Consider the following 18,258-nt stretch of genomic DNA (forward strand, 5'->3'; position numbering starts at 1 on the left):
CAGAGCAGCTTCTGGCAGTGAGCAGTGGGGGTTTCCGAGGGACATTATTGCCTGTGTCCGCATGATTCATCGCCTCTCCTTTAATCCCTTTAATTTAGCTACTTCAATTCAGTATTGAATAGTTAGCCAATTCATTTGTGTTTGTAATTAAGTAGTTTATGTAATTAATTAGTTCATTTGCTTGTATTGTAATAATTAATAGTTTTCATTTGAGTTTGTAATAGTTAGTTAATTAGGGCATTTGGACTCTCGTGTGAATTGAGCAAATATGTAACACTTGATGTATGTCTTCCAACCCTCATGTCTTTCCCCTTTTTATTTAAACGCTTACCATAATTGTATAGCATCATGTTTTCTTTCATCATTTCCAAGACTCGCATCCACTTTTGCATGCATTAAAAATGTTCGGATCATACTTGAATATCATTGTCATTTCCTAACTTGATTATGTACGCTACCTCATGCTTTGAGTTCCTTTACGTTGTTGCATTTTTGTATGTGTTGCATTAGTCATGTGCATACTAGGGTCATGCATTTTTTCTAACTATATTATTTTATTTGGCTTAACTTGGAGTACTAGGTGAGCATTTTTTGCTTTAGTATATTCATGTATGTACTTGTTGCCATGCTTAGCATCTTACTATATGGCTATGTGCTTACTCGAAATAAACTGTTTGAATGCCTGTGGATGAAGGTTATTTTACTTGCATTAGGGATGATTTTGATCAATTATATGTACGAGCTCATTTCTTTCCTTTTGAGTTGTGCGCACTCAAAACTCTTTTAACCAAAATCACATAAAATCAAGTCATTTCTAAAGCAAGCGAAACAGTCTATACTTGTGTGCCTCACATAGTAATTTAACATAATAAAATCAAAACAAGAGCATATAATGTTGATAAAATTCACATCCTGATTAGTAGAGGCTGATCTTTGATCGGGTGAGGTGGTGCTCAATTCATGACCTTCCCTTTTTATACCTAAGTTCCCTATCCAAGACATTTTGGTTATGACAAACAAGTGGCCTTTGGCACGAGTCACGGGTTTCCAAAATTTTTCAAAAATATTTAGGTGGTGGCGACTCTGAAATCTGGCAATGCAGTCCATTTTTGGCATCTTTGATGATTATTGGATTTTCTAAGATTTGCTGGATTTGAACTCTCATTTGTGTTTTTCTGTTTCACATTGCACTTGTGAAACCAGATTCAGAACCACGGGAGTCTGAACTTTAGGGCTATCGTACCCGAAGAGACTAAACCCCTCCAAGGAGCACGAAAAACCAGCTAAAGCCTCCAAACCCTAATTCTATTCAATCAATTCACATCTCAGATAACAACATGTATTCAAGAATTCTCGGGGATTTGCCACCAAAGTTCTTCAAGGATAAAGGGGATGGTGTTCTCTCTCCAGACGACATTGTTTCACTGCGAAATCTAGTTATTAGCATCGACGAAGAAGCAATTAATAGAGTTGCAAAGCCTGTGGTGGAACAAGAGACAACCTCAAATTTGTCCAAGGTTTCTTTGAGAAGGTATGCAAAGAAGAGATGGCTACAAAGCTGAAGGGAGGTTTGAAAGGTAATTTCATCTATTAAAAATTAGTATGACTTGATGGACTAATTTTTTTATTTTTTATTTTTTATTTTTTTTTATTTTTTATCTAGGACTTAATAAGTTCATGAAGTGGGGCTTGTGTGTAAATGTCCCATAAAAATACAAATGAACTGCAAGTGTAATTTTGAGAATGGATATAATTATCCAATCAATTTATTTCTTTTGTAAAAATGATCTACTTAGCAAATTCTATAATATGAATATTTCAAATTTTCGAAGTGAATCATGGGTCCATATAAGCCCAACAACATCTCTAATTAGCACACAAGAGAGAAACTTAGCCCTTCGATCATTATTGTATTAGCATTGCTACATGTAAAAAATTTTGGTACACAAAATACACAAAAGCAATCATATGAAGGTGGGGGCCACACATGTAGGACCCAATCTCATGTGAAAGCTTCTATGCACTATGTACCAAAATTTTATGCAAATAGTGTTTCTCTTGAGATGTGACTACAAATTGGTGTAAATAAATAAATATTGGTTGAATGACAGTGATTACCATGTAATATGTTGAAAATAGGGTACTCAAGCCAAAGGTCCATATTTAAAACTCTTTGTCAAATAAATTTTTGTAGGTCAAATGGTCATCATTTGTCCAAAGCGACACCCTATTTGTTTAAAACTTACCTATATATTCAAATGTCACTTGTATGTACATGTGTCACCTATCTATGAACCTATTTGTTCAAATATCCCACTATTTGTATACATGTCACCTATTTATTCACATATCTGTTCAATATCACCTATATGTCCACCTCATTATCACCAATTACAGCTACCGGCGACTTTTTTGACAACTTTTTCAACCAATTTTTGAGAACTTCTCTGAAGCTAACTGTAGACACCCCATTTTTGACCGTCCTTACGACTTGGATATCACCGCTTGCACACCCAATGATGAGTGTATATGTTCGTTAAGTGCTCAGGGTCCTCAGCGGAATGCCACAACTTTGAGCCCTTCAAACCCTACACACCCGTTGCCTTATTTTTGGACCAAAACCAGAGTTTTTCAAGCCTACAACCTCTTGTAGCCTGCCGACCCCTTCTATTGGCTGTCGGCCACTACTTCTGGTTGCCGGCCATAAATGTGTTTTGTAGATATTTTTCTGCCAGCTGTGCCAACTGTTGGCACAGATGCATGCACCTTCTTACATTTGTATGTATTGATATTTCTGAGGGATTTGCATGGTTTTCTATATATGAGAGGTCTTCCCTTTCATTTTTAAGCAAAAATTCTCTCTCTCTCTTTCTACAATTCTCTCTCTCTCTTGCAATTTCTTAGCTTTTTGCAAGCTTTTGCCTATACACTCTTAACCAAACCTCTCCATATTTGAGCTAAGGTACCTTTGAGCCTTGTTTAAGCTCTTGAGGGTGTGTTTGCCTTGATTTGTTGCCTAGAATTGGTTCTCCTTTTCAAGAGGTATAAAGCTTTGCTTCTCTTCTTGCTTTATTTACTTTTTTTCTTACTATTTTCCCACTGTTTTTGGGCATTATAAACTCTTTATTTTTGGGTTAAAACTTTTGGTTTAAGGCCAATAAGGGTTGCGGGGTGGTTCACCCTTCTTTTCACCTTGTTTTCAAGGCGTTTACCCTTGTGTTTCCCACCTTTACACTATCTTTTTTTGAGCTTTTAAACACTGATTTTCAGAGTTATTTCAGTGGCCAAAATGTTATTTTGAAGTCTAAAATTGGAGGGGTTAGCCTTCCCTCCTTGTGTCTTGTTTACTAGCCTAGCATGTTTTACGTTTTAGCTTATTGTTCTAGCTATTTTTGTCTTAATTCCAGTATGTTTTAGGACTTATTTAGCACTGTTTTAGGATTTTTTTGAGTGTTCATTTCATTTGAGCCTTGTATTGCATGCTTGTAGTGCAATTGTCTTGACAGGTTTGGTGGTTTAGGCCTTAGCCACCATCCTACTTGAGTTGATAGCATTTATTTCATGCTTTCCTTACTTGTGATCACCTTTAATCACCTCTGCAATCTCCTTCCTTTCTTGGCTTTTGCTTTGCTTTGAGAGTTGTTTCAAACCTATTGTTCTTTTAAGCTTGAGATTGAGGTTGTCATGCGTAATGGTTTAATCTCTTTTAGGGGTTCATTATCAACGGCATGCCATCTCTCTCATGGCTTAAGCCAACTCTTGGTTTGACACTTTTCTCCTTTAGAGATCTTAAACCCACTTTTGGACTTAATCGATTAAAGAATTGAAAGATAACTAAAATGGAGTAATGAAATTGGTGACTAAAAAAGGGCAAGATAATAATTTGGTTTAGGTTCAATCAGACGTTAATTGAACCCCTGAGTCTTGAGTCGTTTCATACTCATGAGTGATGCAAACGGCTCAATATTCATTGTTAACTACTTCCCTTGATCATTCATGATAGGGAGGTAGTTTTGAGAGTCTTGTTTTGTTGCATTAATTGAATTTGCACATTTGCGGTTCATAAACCATCATGCAATGAAATTGCATCGATTGATGGTTTGTGAATCAAATTTACCACTCCTTTGAGCTGTTTGATGATAAGGAGAAGTAAGTTGTGCAAACAAACTCTTGAGAATACCCTATTCCTGCTCTATTTGCTTTCTATTATAGCAGGAAAATCCAGTCATCAGTGGCCGGCAGGCCATCACTTCTAGCTTGCTGACCACCTGTGCAAAATCCAGCAGCGTACTTTTGAAGCAGAACATAATTGGTCTTGAGGTGGAAAATAGTGCCAATGTTCTACTGTGCAACAGAGGCATTTGACAGCAGAAACAGTGGCTTTTTCGGATGGAAAGTCCGTGCATGCATAAACATTCCTCGTTTCCCGAGGAGGAGTAATTTGAGTAATTAATTTGGTTACTTCATGTTGTAATCAACTAGTTAGCTAAACTAGTTATTTAATTTTGTCTTGTAATAATTAGTTAAGTAGTTTAGCTAAATTATTCATTTGGGTTTGTAATAGTTACTTAATTAGTTAGCTAGTTAGTTCATTAGGACCCTCCCGTGTGAGGGTGCAAATGTTGTAATAATGTGTATGTCTTCCAACCCCACGTCTTTCTTCTTTTTATTTAACTGCTTATGATGGTTAGGTTAGGGCATCATGTTTCTTTTAACATCTTTGATGATTTGCATCCACTTGTTTTGCTTGCACCGAGGCTCGGCACATCATTCTAACTTGCATTGCCATTTAAATATTTCTTTGAATACGTGCTTCAACCGCATACTATCAAATTGCTTTATATGCCATATTAGTAGCCGAGCCTAGTAATTGCATATCGCATGTGTTGCATTAGTCATGTTGCACTAGTTAGAGGATACATTTTTCTAACTCCTTCCTTTTGGGTTGGAGTACTAGGTGAGCTTTTATTTGCTTTAGCATATCGCATGCATGTTAATGTTGTCATGTTTAGCATACTCACCATGAGGCAATGTGCTTAAATGATAAATTGCCTGAATGCCTGTGGATGAAGGCTAATTGCTTGAATTGGTAAAATTTGAGTAATGTTCTTATGTGATCACTTTTTTCAAGTGGTACATATTCGAAACAATTTTAAAAAACGAACATGAGCCAAATGTTCCAATTCTTGCAAATTAGTCTATACTTGTGTGTGTGCGCATCACATAGTAAATTAGCTAATAAATCGGAACAAGAGCATATAATGTAGATAAAATTCATATCATGATTAGTAGAGGCCGATCTTTGATCGGTCGAGTGAGGGTGCTCAATTCATGACCTTCCCCTCTCGTACCTAAGTTCCCAAGCTGAGACAATCTTGGTGATGATGGACACGTGGCCTTTGGCATGAGTCATGGGTTTCTGAAATTTTTCAAAAATATTTAGGTGGCGACTCTATATCTGGCAAAGTAGTCCATTTTTGACAATTTGATTCAAAATCGATTTTCCAAAAGATTTGATGGATTTGGACTTTTTGGTGTTTATCTATTTTACATTGCACTTGTGAGATCAAATTCAGAGCCGTGGGAGTTCGATACAGCAGGGCTTATTCGTCTTCCAATAGGGGGCATGAAAAGTCGAGCTACACTAACGACTTTTCAACCCGTGTCTTTATCACCAAAAAATATTAAACCTTTGATTAAATAACATATGACCCCATAAGAATTGAATTCACCAAATATTTAAAAATATAGTTGTTTGTTACTGTTGACTTAAATCTTATAAATTAAAAAATAATTACTAGTGATGTATGTCAGTTTCCCAGTAGTCCAATGGTTGAATGCTAAGTCGATCTAAGTAGTCAGACCACAACCTTACGAGCTAATGAGGTGTTAGATTCAGCTTTCTGTCTTAATTAACTTACAAAACAAACCCTTGAGGATCCACTGGTGGGTGTCTTCCCCTTAGGTCCTCTGAAGGCCAAGTTAGTGTTATTGACGTGGTGGTGAAGTAATGTTATGTGTGTGCATGAATGGTGTTCGCATATTTACCTTCTTTTTTTCCATTGTGCTTATCTTAGGTGGATTTGTCGTATACCTCTCATAGGACGCCGTGTAGCGTATCATCCTTAAGTGTTGTGTTTGATGCACCTGTAAGGTCAGGTGGTAGGTGGAGCTTTCAACGCTACCTGTCCGCCGTGTTTTGTGATGCTATTGAGAAGCTATAAGAAGTCAAACCTTTGGATTTGGGATCGGCAATATTGGGTCCCAAGTCTTCATGGCCAACTGAGCCATCTCGAGCCTCTGGACATGGGTTAGGGTGATTGTTTTGAGTTTGCATGAGGGTGCAATTGGGTTTAAGCCCATGGTTGAACTAGGCCGCTTGTATTTGGGCCATAGTCATCAACTGGCACTACTAAAAAAAGTACTTTTTGCGACCGCTACAAACTGTCGCAAATAATAAAAAAAAGTCACAAAAGACTTTTTGCGACTGCCCATGCGACGACAAATGAGGGTCGCGAATGTGGGGGTGGCAAATACTTTTGGCGACCGCAAAACAACAGTCGCAAACTATTTGTGACTGCCTAACCTACTTATAGCGACTGATATTTTGCCATCCCAAAAGAGTTTAAAAAATGCTTACAATGTATTAGCGACCATCTTCTTACCGTCGCAAAAAAAAAGAAAAAAAAAGAAGAAAAAAAAGGCATGTATATCTATATATACATTCAAATATTATATACAATAAACGTAAAGACATATTTGCAAAAATCTCAACATTCATGCATTATTTTCCATTTTTTCCCTTAATAAAATCTCAACATTCATGCATTAACACTTCTTCTACACTTTCTTGTTTTTCTTTCCTCGGAACTATCACAACCCTGAAAATATACTTTCCATTAAACAAAAGAACTAAACAATCAAAAAGAATTGAAAGTGAATTAAATACACATCCATGCTTCCTAGGTCCACACAATATTCTTTTCTTTTTTTTTTAACCTAAATGACGTGTAAAAAAAAAAAAAAAAAAACTGCTTTACTCTTACTTGAGTGTCTTCTTCTTTTCCATGTAACGCATACCAGCGCTGCTCCTACTAGTTGAAGGGAATAAACTTTCAGGACACAATGGAGGCGGCTCTCCCATGAGAACCATTGGAGAAGCACCAGTCTTGATGATCTACAACACTACGCTCCACGCTAAGACCAGAAAATCAGATGCTGGAAAGGGCATGTGTTGCAAAGCAAAGGTTTGGATCAGTTTTAGAGCTTATCACGGAATCAGCAGATGCCGGATTGCTGATAGCCGGCTGCATTGACTTAACTAGTCCAATTGATGACCCCTGGGGAAAACAAGCAACATTTGATGATAAGTGCATTTTAAATCAGATGTAAACTCACAATCACAAATAACAAGGGGTTTCAGTAAAACTTCAATGAGAGAAAGCATAAGCGTTTATTCAGTCACTCCAGCAGAAATATTTGATGACATACATGCAAGTGTGAAATGTTTGCTAGAACGTGATTGACAGGTGTTGAAAGGAGATGAGAGGTGTTTATGTCAGTTTGGCAAGCAATAATCATGTCAGAAATTCAATTCTTCCTCGTGCCATCCATGCAAAATCATTCAAGTGTTTATGCAAAGAAATCATTAGCTACTCCACTCCAATGATAATTGGAAAACCACAGGGCACTTTTTGAAAACAAACGCACACTCACAAATAAAAAAAGAATCAAGATGCATGGCCAACAATATTAAATATTATTACCCATTGTACTCTGCATCCTAATTCCAGAAATCTTTTACTTTCCAAAATATTTGCACTGTTAACAAATTCTCTTGGTTTATAAATAGGATAACCCCACTAGAACTCCACTTTAGCTTCCCAAGCTCATGAATTTCCATGAACTCACATCTTGGAGGAAAGGAGCTCTAATTGGAGTGCCAAAGGCACAATTTGAACATCAAGAATTGTGAGAAGTAACAGTAAGCTATGGTGGGGGCTTTTCCATGGAGGTTCCGAAGGAAGGTTTACTCATACAAACACTACTATAATTCAAGTGCAGGAAACCTAAGTTGCACTTACCAATCAAATATTGGAAATGAGTGACAAGTTTCAATATCACCTGAGGGTGGTAGCCTGATGGACTGGAGGTCGTGGGTTCGAGTCCCATAGGTAGTCACTAGGGGGCACAAAGCTCATGCATATACCAAAAGAAACCATATCCACCAAGAACATTCCATTTGATCACTAGGGGGCACAAAGCTCATGCATATACCAAAAGAAACCATATCCACCAAGAACATTCCATTTGACCAAAATTTGGTAGATAGGAAAGAAAGCAATATTTATGAACAAAGTTCCATTTCTCACAAGTCAATGGGACAAAGATGTTAGAACTATGCATTGATAGTGACACATTGTAAAGCAGAAAGAGATGAAGAACTAAAACAACAAACAAATGAGCCGATTATAGCTGATGAGAATAATAAGAATAAGATTAAGCAACATAAGAGAAAGCAAGAGTACCTCAGCTGCATATGTGCCTCGATGGTTCAAATCAGCATCGGACATGTCCTTCACTCCTAACAAGCTACCAATTCCATCGTTACCGAACAGTTGTTCTGGATCATTAAGAGCTACACCAAATATTTCTTCATAGTTCTCAGTATTCAAGTCAACTTCATTCATATTGAAGTCCTCATAGGATTTATCATATTCTTCTAAATCAGGTGCTTTTGTTCCAGGACAGCACGTCTGCATATTAATTAGCAGAGGTCAGATTTTTACTCAAGCAACAAAGTAAATAGGTAACCCTAAACATATTCATAATACTATAAAGTTGATCAGTTTTGTATTTTGGCAATCTTATTTGATCTAACAAATTATCACTGCATGCATTTTATTTTAATCTTCTTTACAAGCATGGCTAGGATTAAAAACGTGTCATATAACATTCCAAGAAGAAAGGCCCAAAGCTCAAAGCCAACGAAGACCTCAGAAAATTCTACTAGATTCTTTGAGATTTAATTTCATATCACATAAATGGAGTAACATTACGTCATATAATTTTCACTTACATCTTATGGAACAATCATGGAATACTAAAATGAAGACCTCAGAAACTAGAAGTTAGGTAGCCAAGCAACAGGTAGCAACATTTCAGGATACCTTAGCTCCAAGAAACCTCATTTATTAAACAAATGTGATAAAATTTATCATCCACCAAATTCCACGAACCTATAAAAGTTCCAAATCATATTCTATGTCACCAAACTCGACAATAAAAAAAATAAAAAATGAAAAATAAAAAGGAGACGACATTCTCACTTCCCTTCTTTTTTCTTTTTTCTTTTTGAAGTGTGGACAGAACATATAATGTTCAAAAACTAGCTAAAAACTTTTAGCTACAGCAAATCAAGTAGAAATTCTGATTTATGTTATAATGCCATCTAACCACATGATTTTATGCATTTTTCCATAGCAACATTCCAATATTTAAAACAAATATACATATAGGAATAGAAGAAAGAGAGAAGAAATACATATAGGGGGTCTCTCATCATTTATATTGCTAATATATTTAAATCATTAGTTTAGTTTTTCCAAGAGAAAGAAGTACAGTATGATGATTTCATGCTATAATTGAGAATACATATTCACACACACACCCCATTGGGAATTGATGAAAAGGTAAAGCCGTACCTCAGAGCTCACTTCCTGTGTAGCTTTATCATGGACCTTAGAATACGATTGGCCAGATTCAGCAGACCTTAGAATACAAGTCCTGGAAAAGAACCAAATTCACTTCAACAACTACATATGCACTTCATTTTCACATTCAAGTGAAAGGAGACTAAAACAATGTTTACAAGACCTTTTTACCTAACATAGTAGAACCAGACTCCACTAACTTCCTTCTATCTATTTGTTCTACTAGTGCTTTGAGCTCTTTGCTTTTCTTCAGTTTACACAACACACCACATCTTATTTTATGACCTTTTTTTTTCCCACTTACCCGCATGTAGAACTTATACCCATTACAAAAACTTGAAATTTTTTCTCCTGGTCTTCAATTATAACATTATTTCCTAAAATAATCTTTCTAGAAATAAGAAAAACAACAATCAATGTAATTTGAGTATTTCAACACAAAACATGGAGTTTTAACTGAGCAATTTAACACCAGAAGGCACTACATATATACTTACATATATAAAAAAGCATTTAAAAGACTTGCTTAGGCACTAAAAGGTCAGAATTCTTCACTAAAATTTCTAATTTTACAAGGTTTTCACTTATTCCTTTAGAGCATAGCATAAAAGCCACCAAAATCACAATTTTTTGCTACCTTTTTCTACTGCATAGAAGAACTACCATCTCTATTTTTTTTTTAGTTTGCTAGCTTACAAGCACACACAACCCTCTTTTCTCATGTTTTCTACAAAGAGATCCCTGCATATGTTAAAATTACCCATTACAGGACATACATACACTGACAATTTCTAAACAAAAGATTATTATAAAAAATTAATAATAGTAATTAGTTGTGGCTCATGTAGTTATTGGTTAGATTATTATAAAATTATCTCATTTCCTATACATCAATAATGGGCGAGTGATACAAAAGGTTATCAAAATAGAGAAATTCTATAGCTCACATCTTTAGTATTCTTTTATTACCAGAAATGAAAAATAACTTGATATGTAGATTGGAATTTTAAATTGAAAAAACAAGGCAATGGGATGATAAATTCTAATTCTATTTACATGGGAAACAAATTCAAAGATCCAAAGAATAATAAATAAATATAGAATAAGAAGTCAAACAATTAATAAATAAATACAGAATAAGAAGTCAAACAATCCTAAACTTTACAATGGTTTACAATATGAAAGATAGAGCTGCGTGAAGTTTTAGTTTGGAAAGCCACTAAACTGACATTCTTGTAAAATCTCATATAGAAGATGGGGACAAGAGTTGGGGACAGAAGATCCCAATAGAAATGATGGCATTCTAAAAAGCTCACCTAAATGTGTCTCATTATTTTATTATTAACATGAATGGATATAGAGAGAAGTAAATCAAACTTTAGCAGTAAAGTTTACCTTGCAGAAGAAATGGCGACAACATTAGTTTGACCTGCTGAGTGTGCAAAAGATACTAGGGTTTCAGCTTGCATTTCAATTGAATGTTTACCGCAAAACTTATAACTTGAACTCAAAACCTGCAAACCTAAGGATGCACAGACAGATCATAAATGATCCAAAATTATAGATGAGAAGGCTAGATAACTATTTATAGGGAGATTCAAAGACCGAGAGAGATAGAGAGAAGCAAACTGAAGGATATTGAAGCAACCAAGTATCAATACTGAAAATCATATTTTCCATTTTTCCCTCCAATTTTTGAGCAAGCAAACAAATTAATAGAGAGATTGAAGCAACCAGATATCAAAAAAGAGCCAACACATCCCCTGAGTTTTCCAGAAATTAATCCAGTATATCATCACAAACTTCCACTCAATCACATATAATATGTACCAAATCACTCCAAAATCTATACACATAGGTATTTGAAATATATATAAATAAGAGAATAATTGAATTAAATCAAAGTGATTCACTCAAATATCAAGAGTTCAAACACATTCAAATTGAATATTGCGAGGGTCATTTATCGATCCAAACCCTAGGAGTAGATTCAAATCGCAAACTAAGAAAAAATGGAGTAAGATAGAAATAGAGAGAAGAATTTCCGAGAGAAAGTACCTTGAACTCAATCGAAACCCTAGGTGTAGATTGAAACCCAAAAACAAGAAGAAACAGAGAAAGAAACTTGAGAGAGAGAGCGCGCACCTTCAATGATCGAGTTCGAAACAGAGAGAGCACAAGATTGAGAAGAACATGAAGGGGAGAGAGAGAGAGAACGAGATTGAGAGATTCATACCAGTGCAAACTGAGAGAGAGAGAGAGAGAGAGAGAGAGAGACAGAGCAAGAATGTGTGCAAGAGAGAGAACAATCAGTGTTTGTGAAGGGCAGGGCAAATAAAAGGAAAATGGGAAAATAAATAGAAGGAAATAACGAATAAATTAGTTATTTGCGACGGATAATCGGGTGGTTGCAAATTATATGGTAGTAAATAGTCATTTTTTAGTTGTGTGGGAATCATGAATGAAATGCTTTTAGTTTTTTGATTTTTCCGTTTAGATTATTTACTTTCTTATTAACCAAAAGAAGTTGCACTTAAATAGGCCAATAAACACTAGTGGTTTGGCAAGAAAATCATGACCTAAGAAGGTAGTTTTCTCTATTTCTCTCTCTTTTTTGCTCTCTTATGTTTTTTTTCTCATTTTATGCTCTTTTTTACCTTTGTTTCTCTACATCGATCCATTATAGAGGTAGCTAAGAAAGATTGCAATGGCAGAAACGCAAATGTAACCCTTTTTTATTTATTTATTGTTTCTTAGGAAAATTATGATTCCATATAAAAAACTGAAAATAATTACAAACACGTAGGGTATAACATATTTTTATGCAACAACCAACTTTCACCTTTTGGTAAATATTTTTTCAACTTCTCATTCTTGTAATTCCCTCTCTCTCTCTCTCTCTCTCTCCATTTATGCTCTTTCTTATATCTCTATTTTTTCACATCCCAAGGGCACACCATTACTTCTTTGGTTATTGCCAAGATGATAGTAGAGGGGGTTTTGAGGTAGGGCAGCATTAGAAGTTGTGGAAAGAGACCCTTGGGATGATGTGATTGTTACGGTATGAAATTTAGCTAGTTTGATTGAGTTAAGAATTTTATCTAAAGATAAGGGTTGTGTAACGCCCTTATATTTTAACCCATTTTATAATTATTGATCCTTTATTAATCTCCAATCTCAAAATTCAAAGAAAGAGTTAAAGAAAATTAATTAAAGTACAACCATTTCACAAGTCCAATGTTTATCTCTTCTCATTAGATTTCTCATAGAAGTTACATTTCACTTTACAACATTATTGTTCAAAATTATAATACATTACAGTTCAAGAAATAAAAAAAATATAACAAAATGCCCAAAGAGAGCTTACGCCTTTCAAGGGTAAGGCCTTAATTATACACATAAGCAGAATTCTATCCCAAACATAGAAGTCTGTTGGTTGTAATCACATAAAACATCCAAAGTGAGGTCTCGTGCTTTATCAAGACCACCACCAATTCCTAGCTGAATGGATGCACATCACCACAACCTGAAATGTTTGTTACGATGTAGATGAGTGTAACCAGCCCGCGGAGGGGGGCCTCGCTACAGTTCGGACTCGATTTTTGTGTCGCGGTTCTTAATCTGAACCAAAGAGTCCAAATCTGGCAAATCGTTTTGAGAAACAGATTTTTGAAAAAGTAGTGCCAAACATGGACTGCTTTGCCAGATACAGAGTCGCCACCTAAATATTTTTTAAAATGGGAAATTTAGGAAACCCTGACTCGATGCCGAAGGCCACATGTCCGTCATCACCGGAGTTGTCTCGGCTCGGGAGCTTGGGTACGATCGGGGAAGGTCAGCTATGAGCACCCCCTTTCGCCCGGTCCAAAGACCGGCCTCTACTAACCGTGATATCCGGTTTTGAAAACTTTATGTGTTCTTATCCCAATTATTAGCCTATGATTACTATGTTATGCGCACAGCAAACAAGTATAGACCAAATCGCCCAAATTGGAACAAAACATTTCATGTTTGTTTTGAAAATGGTTTGCTACTCGCAAGTATGCTGAAATGCAGATTTTGCCACCCTCAAGTGGGCTTTTTTAAAAAAAAAAGGGTTTTGCCACTATCCAGTGGGCTTAAAATTCACAGTTTTAACGCATTATCCCAACTTAAGCAATTTGACCTCCACCCACAGGCATTCAAGCAATTTATCTCATGTAAACAATTAGCCGCATGGCAAGCATACTATTATGGCAACATTCGCACGCATGTTGGATGCTAAAGCATAACCACTTACATTGTACTCCGTGCCAAAACAATAAACTAGTTAGCAAATGTGCGTGTCCTAGTTCATGTTATTTTGCCTAATGCAACACATACAAGATGCAATTTTAGTTAGGCTCGGTTAACCTAAATATGGCATACGATATGCAACCAACTGATTCATGTATTCAATTTTGGAATTTGAAAATACGAATGCGGTTAGTATGATGTACCGAGCCCGGTGCATGTTAACAGATGCATGAATGCACGCATGCATATCATAAGGTATGCTAATTTCAAAAATGCCCTAATCTACCATCATAAGCAGGTAAATAAAAGGGAAGAAAGAAATGGGGATTGGAAGACATACACACACTCACCCACACTTATTACATGTTTACCCTCACTCAGAGGGTTCGAATTAATATTACAGTCCCAAATAATAAACGAATAAAATTATTACAAAATTTCCTAATTAATTAAAAGAAAGGAAGCAAAAGAATGAAGAGGGCGGCCACAGCCTCTGCCTCGGGGCGCGCAGATGATGCATGCTCGAATCCGTCCTGCCCGGAAAACCCGTACTATACTCCTGTCGCCTCTGTTTGTACTGCCTTGTCTTTCTGAAAATTGCCAAAGTACTGGAGCAAGCTCCTTGCATCCTGCAGAGCACCACCGGCCAGACAGAATTGCCACCGGCACTTCACAATTACCATCGGCACTTTATTGGATTCATCGGCACTCCAGATAGTGCCGGTCGGCACTAAATTCTGCCGGTCGGCAGAAACTTCCTGCAGAAGACAATTCGACAGCAAACAGAGAACAGACAGTGCATGGCATGGAGTTTTTAGACACATGTGAGCATGGTCATACTTCTTATCATATTTTGAACTCAAAGAAGCGTGACTTTCGATCCTTGAACCATCAATGGCACATGGCGGGTCAAAGGATCGAATTTGCCATTTGATATGAAGATGTATGCAACAAACAACATGAAAACCGGGGCCTTATCAAGTCGGAGTCAAAGGTCCCGACGACCGGGAATCAAGGCACATTACATCACTTGAAGTATGAATGGTCCTTGATTTCCACACTTGGTTTGACACCCCAAACCAAGTAAATGCAATGCATGTAATGCTCACAAGCCTCAAATGTATCATGCCACCAAGATGTAAGGCACAACAAGCATTATGCAACCAACATGACAAAATGTATAATACCAAGCGTACAAGATACAAACATGATGCAAACATGGGGCAAATTGACCATGGGATTGATGTGCTACAAAGATTAATGGAACAACTATGCAACAAACATGGAGCAAGCATGCAAGAGGGCTTAAAATGGCAAAGGGGCAGGCCCTCACCCTTCTCAAAACAGTGGCCAAAAGTGCTCAAAATGATAGACAATCAACTCATGTTAACAAGCAAACTTATGGTCCCAAAGTTAAGGCACAAAAGAAGACATTTCACCCTCATTAATATGGCCACTCATGGCATGATTAAAGCAAAGCAAAAACAGGATTTGTGCATGCAAAATAGGACCCCAAAACTCCTAATATGGCAGCTAAAATATCTCCCATGAAGCATATGCACTAAAGGCTCATTCTTAGGCATAAGAGGACACACCCTCAAGGCATGAAAGAGGCTATGCATGCACACATACAAGCATGATTCTTGGACAAAAAAAATAGTCCTTAGATGATATTAAATCATGAGGATAATCACAAACACACATGCTAGAGGCCATCATGCTCAAAGCTTTTAAGCCAAAATACAAAGCAACCTTAACACACATGTCAAGCATAACTAAATGGATAACCAACAAACCTTAAGCATGAAAAAAAAAACAACACTAGAAACTTCATGGAACTAAACCAACTCTCACAAAAATCATGGCCTAACCATGAGATGCATTTCTAAGCAAGATGGAGCAATACAAAGCAAGTGTTACAAGCATACAAAGAGGCCCAAATCCGACCAAAAACAGAGGTTACATATGACCTAAGATGCCTAAAAAAATGCTGAAATGAAGCTAAGAGACATCAAGCACACATGCTACCCTTTTGAGCCCAAAAAAAGCAAGTAAACAAACCATGAAGGGAGAGGGGTGTCCCTCCCCTATGCAAGACTTCAAACCATCCTTTTTGACACTAAAATACACTGATTTTTAGTGATGAAAAGATCAAAATGCTGAAGTGAACAAAACCTTATCAAAGAGGCACCAAAATAGACCAAACAAGGCCTATGAGGGTGAGTTTGCACTCAAACCACAAAGTGACCTTAATGAAAGTCTTAGAGCAGGGAAATATGAGCCTTTTTTATGTTATACACAAGAGCTAAAACAGTAAACAAAGTAGGTAGAAAACCAATGCAAGTTTGGGGAATAAAAAGGAAGATGCTCACCCTTGAAGAACCCTTGAAGAACAAGTGGTCTAGCCTCCTTCTTTGGATCAAAACCAGTCCAAAACTCAAGAAACAACTCCTCCAAGTCCCTCAATCTCGGAGTAAGGTGTAATGGTGTGTGTAATGGTGCAAAAGTAAGGTAAAACACACCTTTTGAGCCAAGAAACACACACAAGAAGGGAGAGGGAGAGAGGTATAGATATAATATGTATCTATATCTCCAAAGGCTGGTTTTTGCTTCTATTTTTCTAACCTAGAACCAAGAGGAAAGCCCCTCTCTTATAAGGATCCCTCTTGCAAAGCTTATTCAATAAGCTTGGCTAGAGGGAAATCCCTCCATACACGTGTATGGAGGGGGGGAGAGCTGGTGCCAGCTATCACAGCTGGCACAAAATATCTCCATAAAGTGGATGAACAGTGGTCGGCTGCCCAAAAATGCTATTTCGGCAAAAAACAGTGCCGACTGGCAACATATTATGCCGACCGGCAAACAAAAGTGCCGATGGCAAAAAATGACCAGCCGGTGGCCTCCAGCCACTGCCGGTGGTGTATGGGGATGTCGCACAAGGCATTCCCTGCCCCTCTAAGGCAAAACAAAAGTGTTTGGTGCAAAACCAGACACTAAACAGTCAAGTTCGGAGATTCTGAGGCAGGGCGCGCGAGCCGAGTCCTCCGGGAACTCCAAACGAACACAAACATGGATGATCACCGGGTGTTCAAACGGCGACGTCCAAGTCTTGAGGACGGTCAAAAATGGGGTGTCTACAATGAGCTAATACCCAGTAGGAATACTATTAACAAGAGTATGTAAATGATTGAAATGCATATGATCATGCTATGCACATGCCATGATAAAATCCATATTTTTTCTCTTTTAAAAACAATGATGTTCAATGCCCAATTTCCATTTAAAATCTAATTATCAACAATAGGGCGGTAAATATGCAATGAGATCCCAAGTAAAAGCCGCAAAACCACATATACATATATAGATTTGTATACTAAAAATATTCTTACATTCACCGACTCTAAAAATGGCGAGGTAATGGGCATCAAAAACCCTTTTCTCGTTCACATTTGCCGACTCTTGAATGGCGGGCTCGTGGACACCCAAAAATCATGTTTTTCCACATTTGCTGACTCCTGAAACGGCAGGCTTGTGGACACCCAAAAACCTTTTCCCATATTCGTCCAGCGATAAGCTTAAGATAGGGCAATTGGGCACCTTGACTCCCCATGTGGGTACCAATTCCAAAACCCAACTCTATTACTTGGACTCATGTGCCATTTACCCCATTTCAACATTTTCAAATATCCAAGAGATTGTACAAAATCAAGAGATGAAATTTTATAATGTAATGGAATGCATGAATTTGTAAACATTTCAATTGCCTAAATAAATCTTCATAGTTAAGAAGTTTCCAATTTCCACATTCCCAACAATACCCAATTTCTTTCATCACAATATAAAAACTGCATAACGTCTCAAAATCATTATTCATACACCATTCCACTAAACATCAACCCAATTTCATTAATGAAGGCCCAATTGAACAAAACTCCTTATTTAAAGAAAAATCAAAACTAGGGTTAAACAAAATTTGAGGCTTTTCCTCCACGTTCATTTTAACAACAAATATTGGTCATCAACAACCTTTACCATCAATAGTTATTCAAAACCTTTCAAAATCTTAGGCAAAAATTCCTTTTATATTTTTATTTTTATGCACCAACTTCCATTTAATCTAACGCATTCATCTTATACATAAGTATAATTAAGAAATTATCACATATACACCTCATATTATAGATATACGAAGTTAAAATTGCCCCTACCTCGAATACATGAAGATGAAAACCCAAGGAGAACTTCAAAGATAATGTGATTCAATCGGTAG

General features: G+C 36.8%; 1 long non-coding RNA gene across 1 annotated transcript; it reads right to left on the reverse strand.

Annotated features, from left to right (window-relative positions):
- Positions 1 to 6,758: 6,758 nt before the first annotated feature.
- On the reverse strand, positions 6,759 to 9,797 carry LOC114307055 (uncharacterized). Its single transcript, XR_014336862.1, has 3 exons — positions 9,705 to 9,797; positions 8,529 to 8,756; positions 6,759 to 7,340 (listed from the first exon to the last, which is right to left on the reverse strand). It is a non-coding gene; the product is annotated as an uncharacterized LOC114307055 (long non-coding RNA).
- Between the last annotated feature and the right edge of the window lie 8,461 nt (positions 9,798 to 18,258).

This window comes from Camellia sinensis, chromosome 1, assembly GCF_055761805.1.
Source record: "Camellia sinensis isolate YWXY chromosome 1, ASM5576180v1, whole genome shotgun sequence".
Lineage (NCBI taxonomy): Eukaryota > Viridiplantae > Streptophyta > Magnoliopsida > Ericales > Theaceae > Camellia > Camellia sinensis.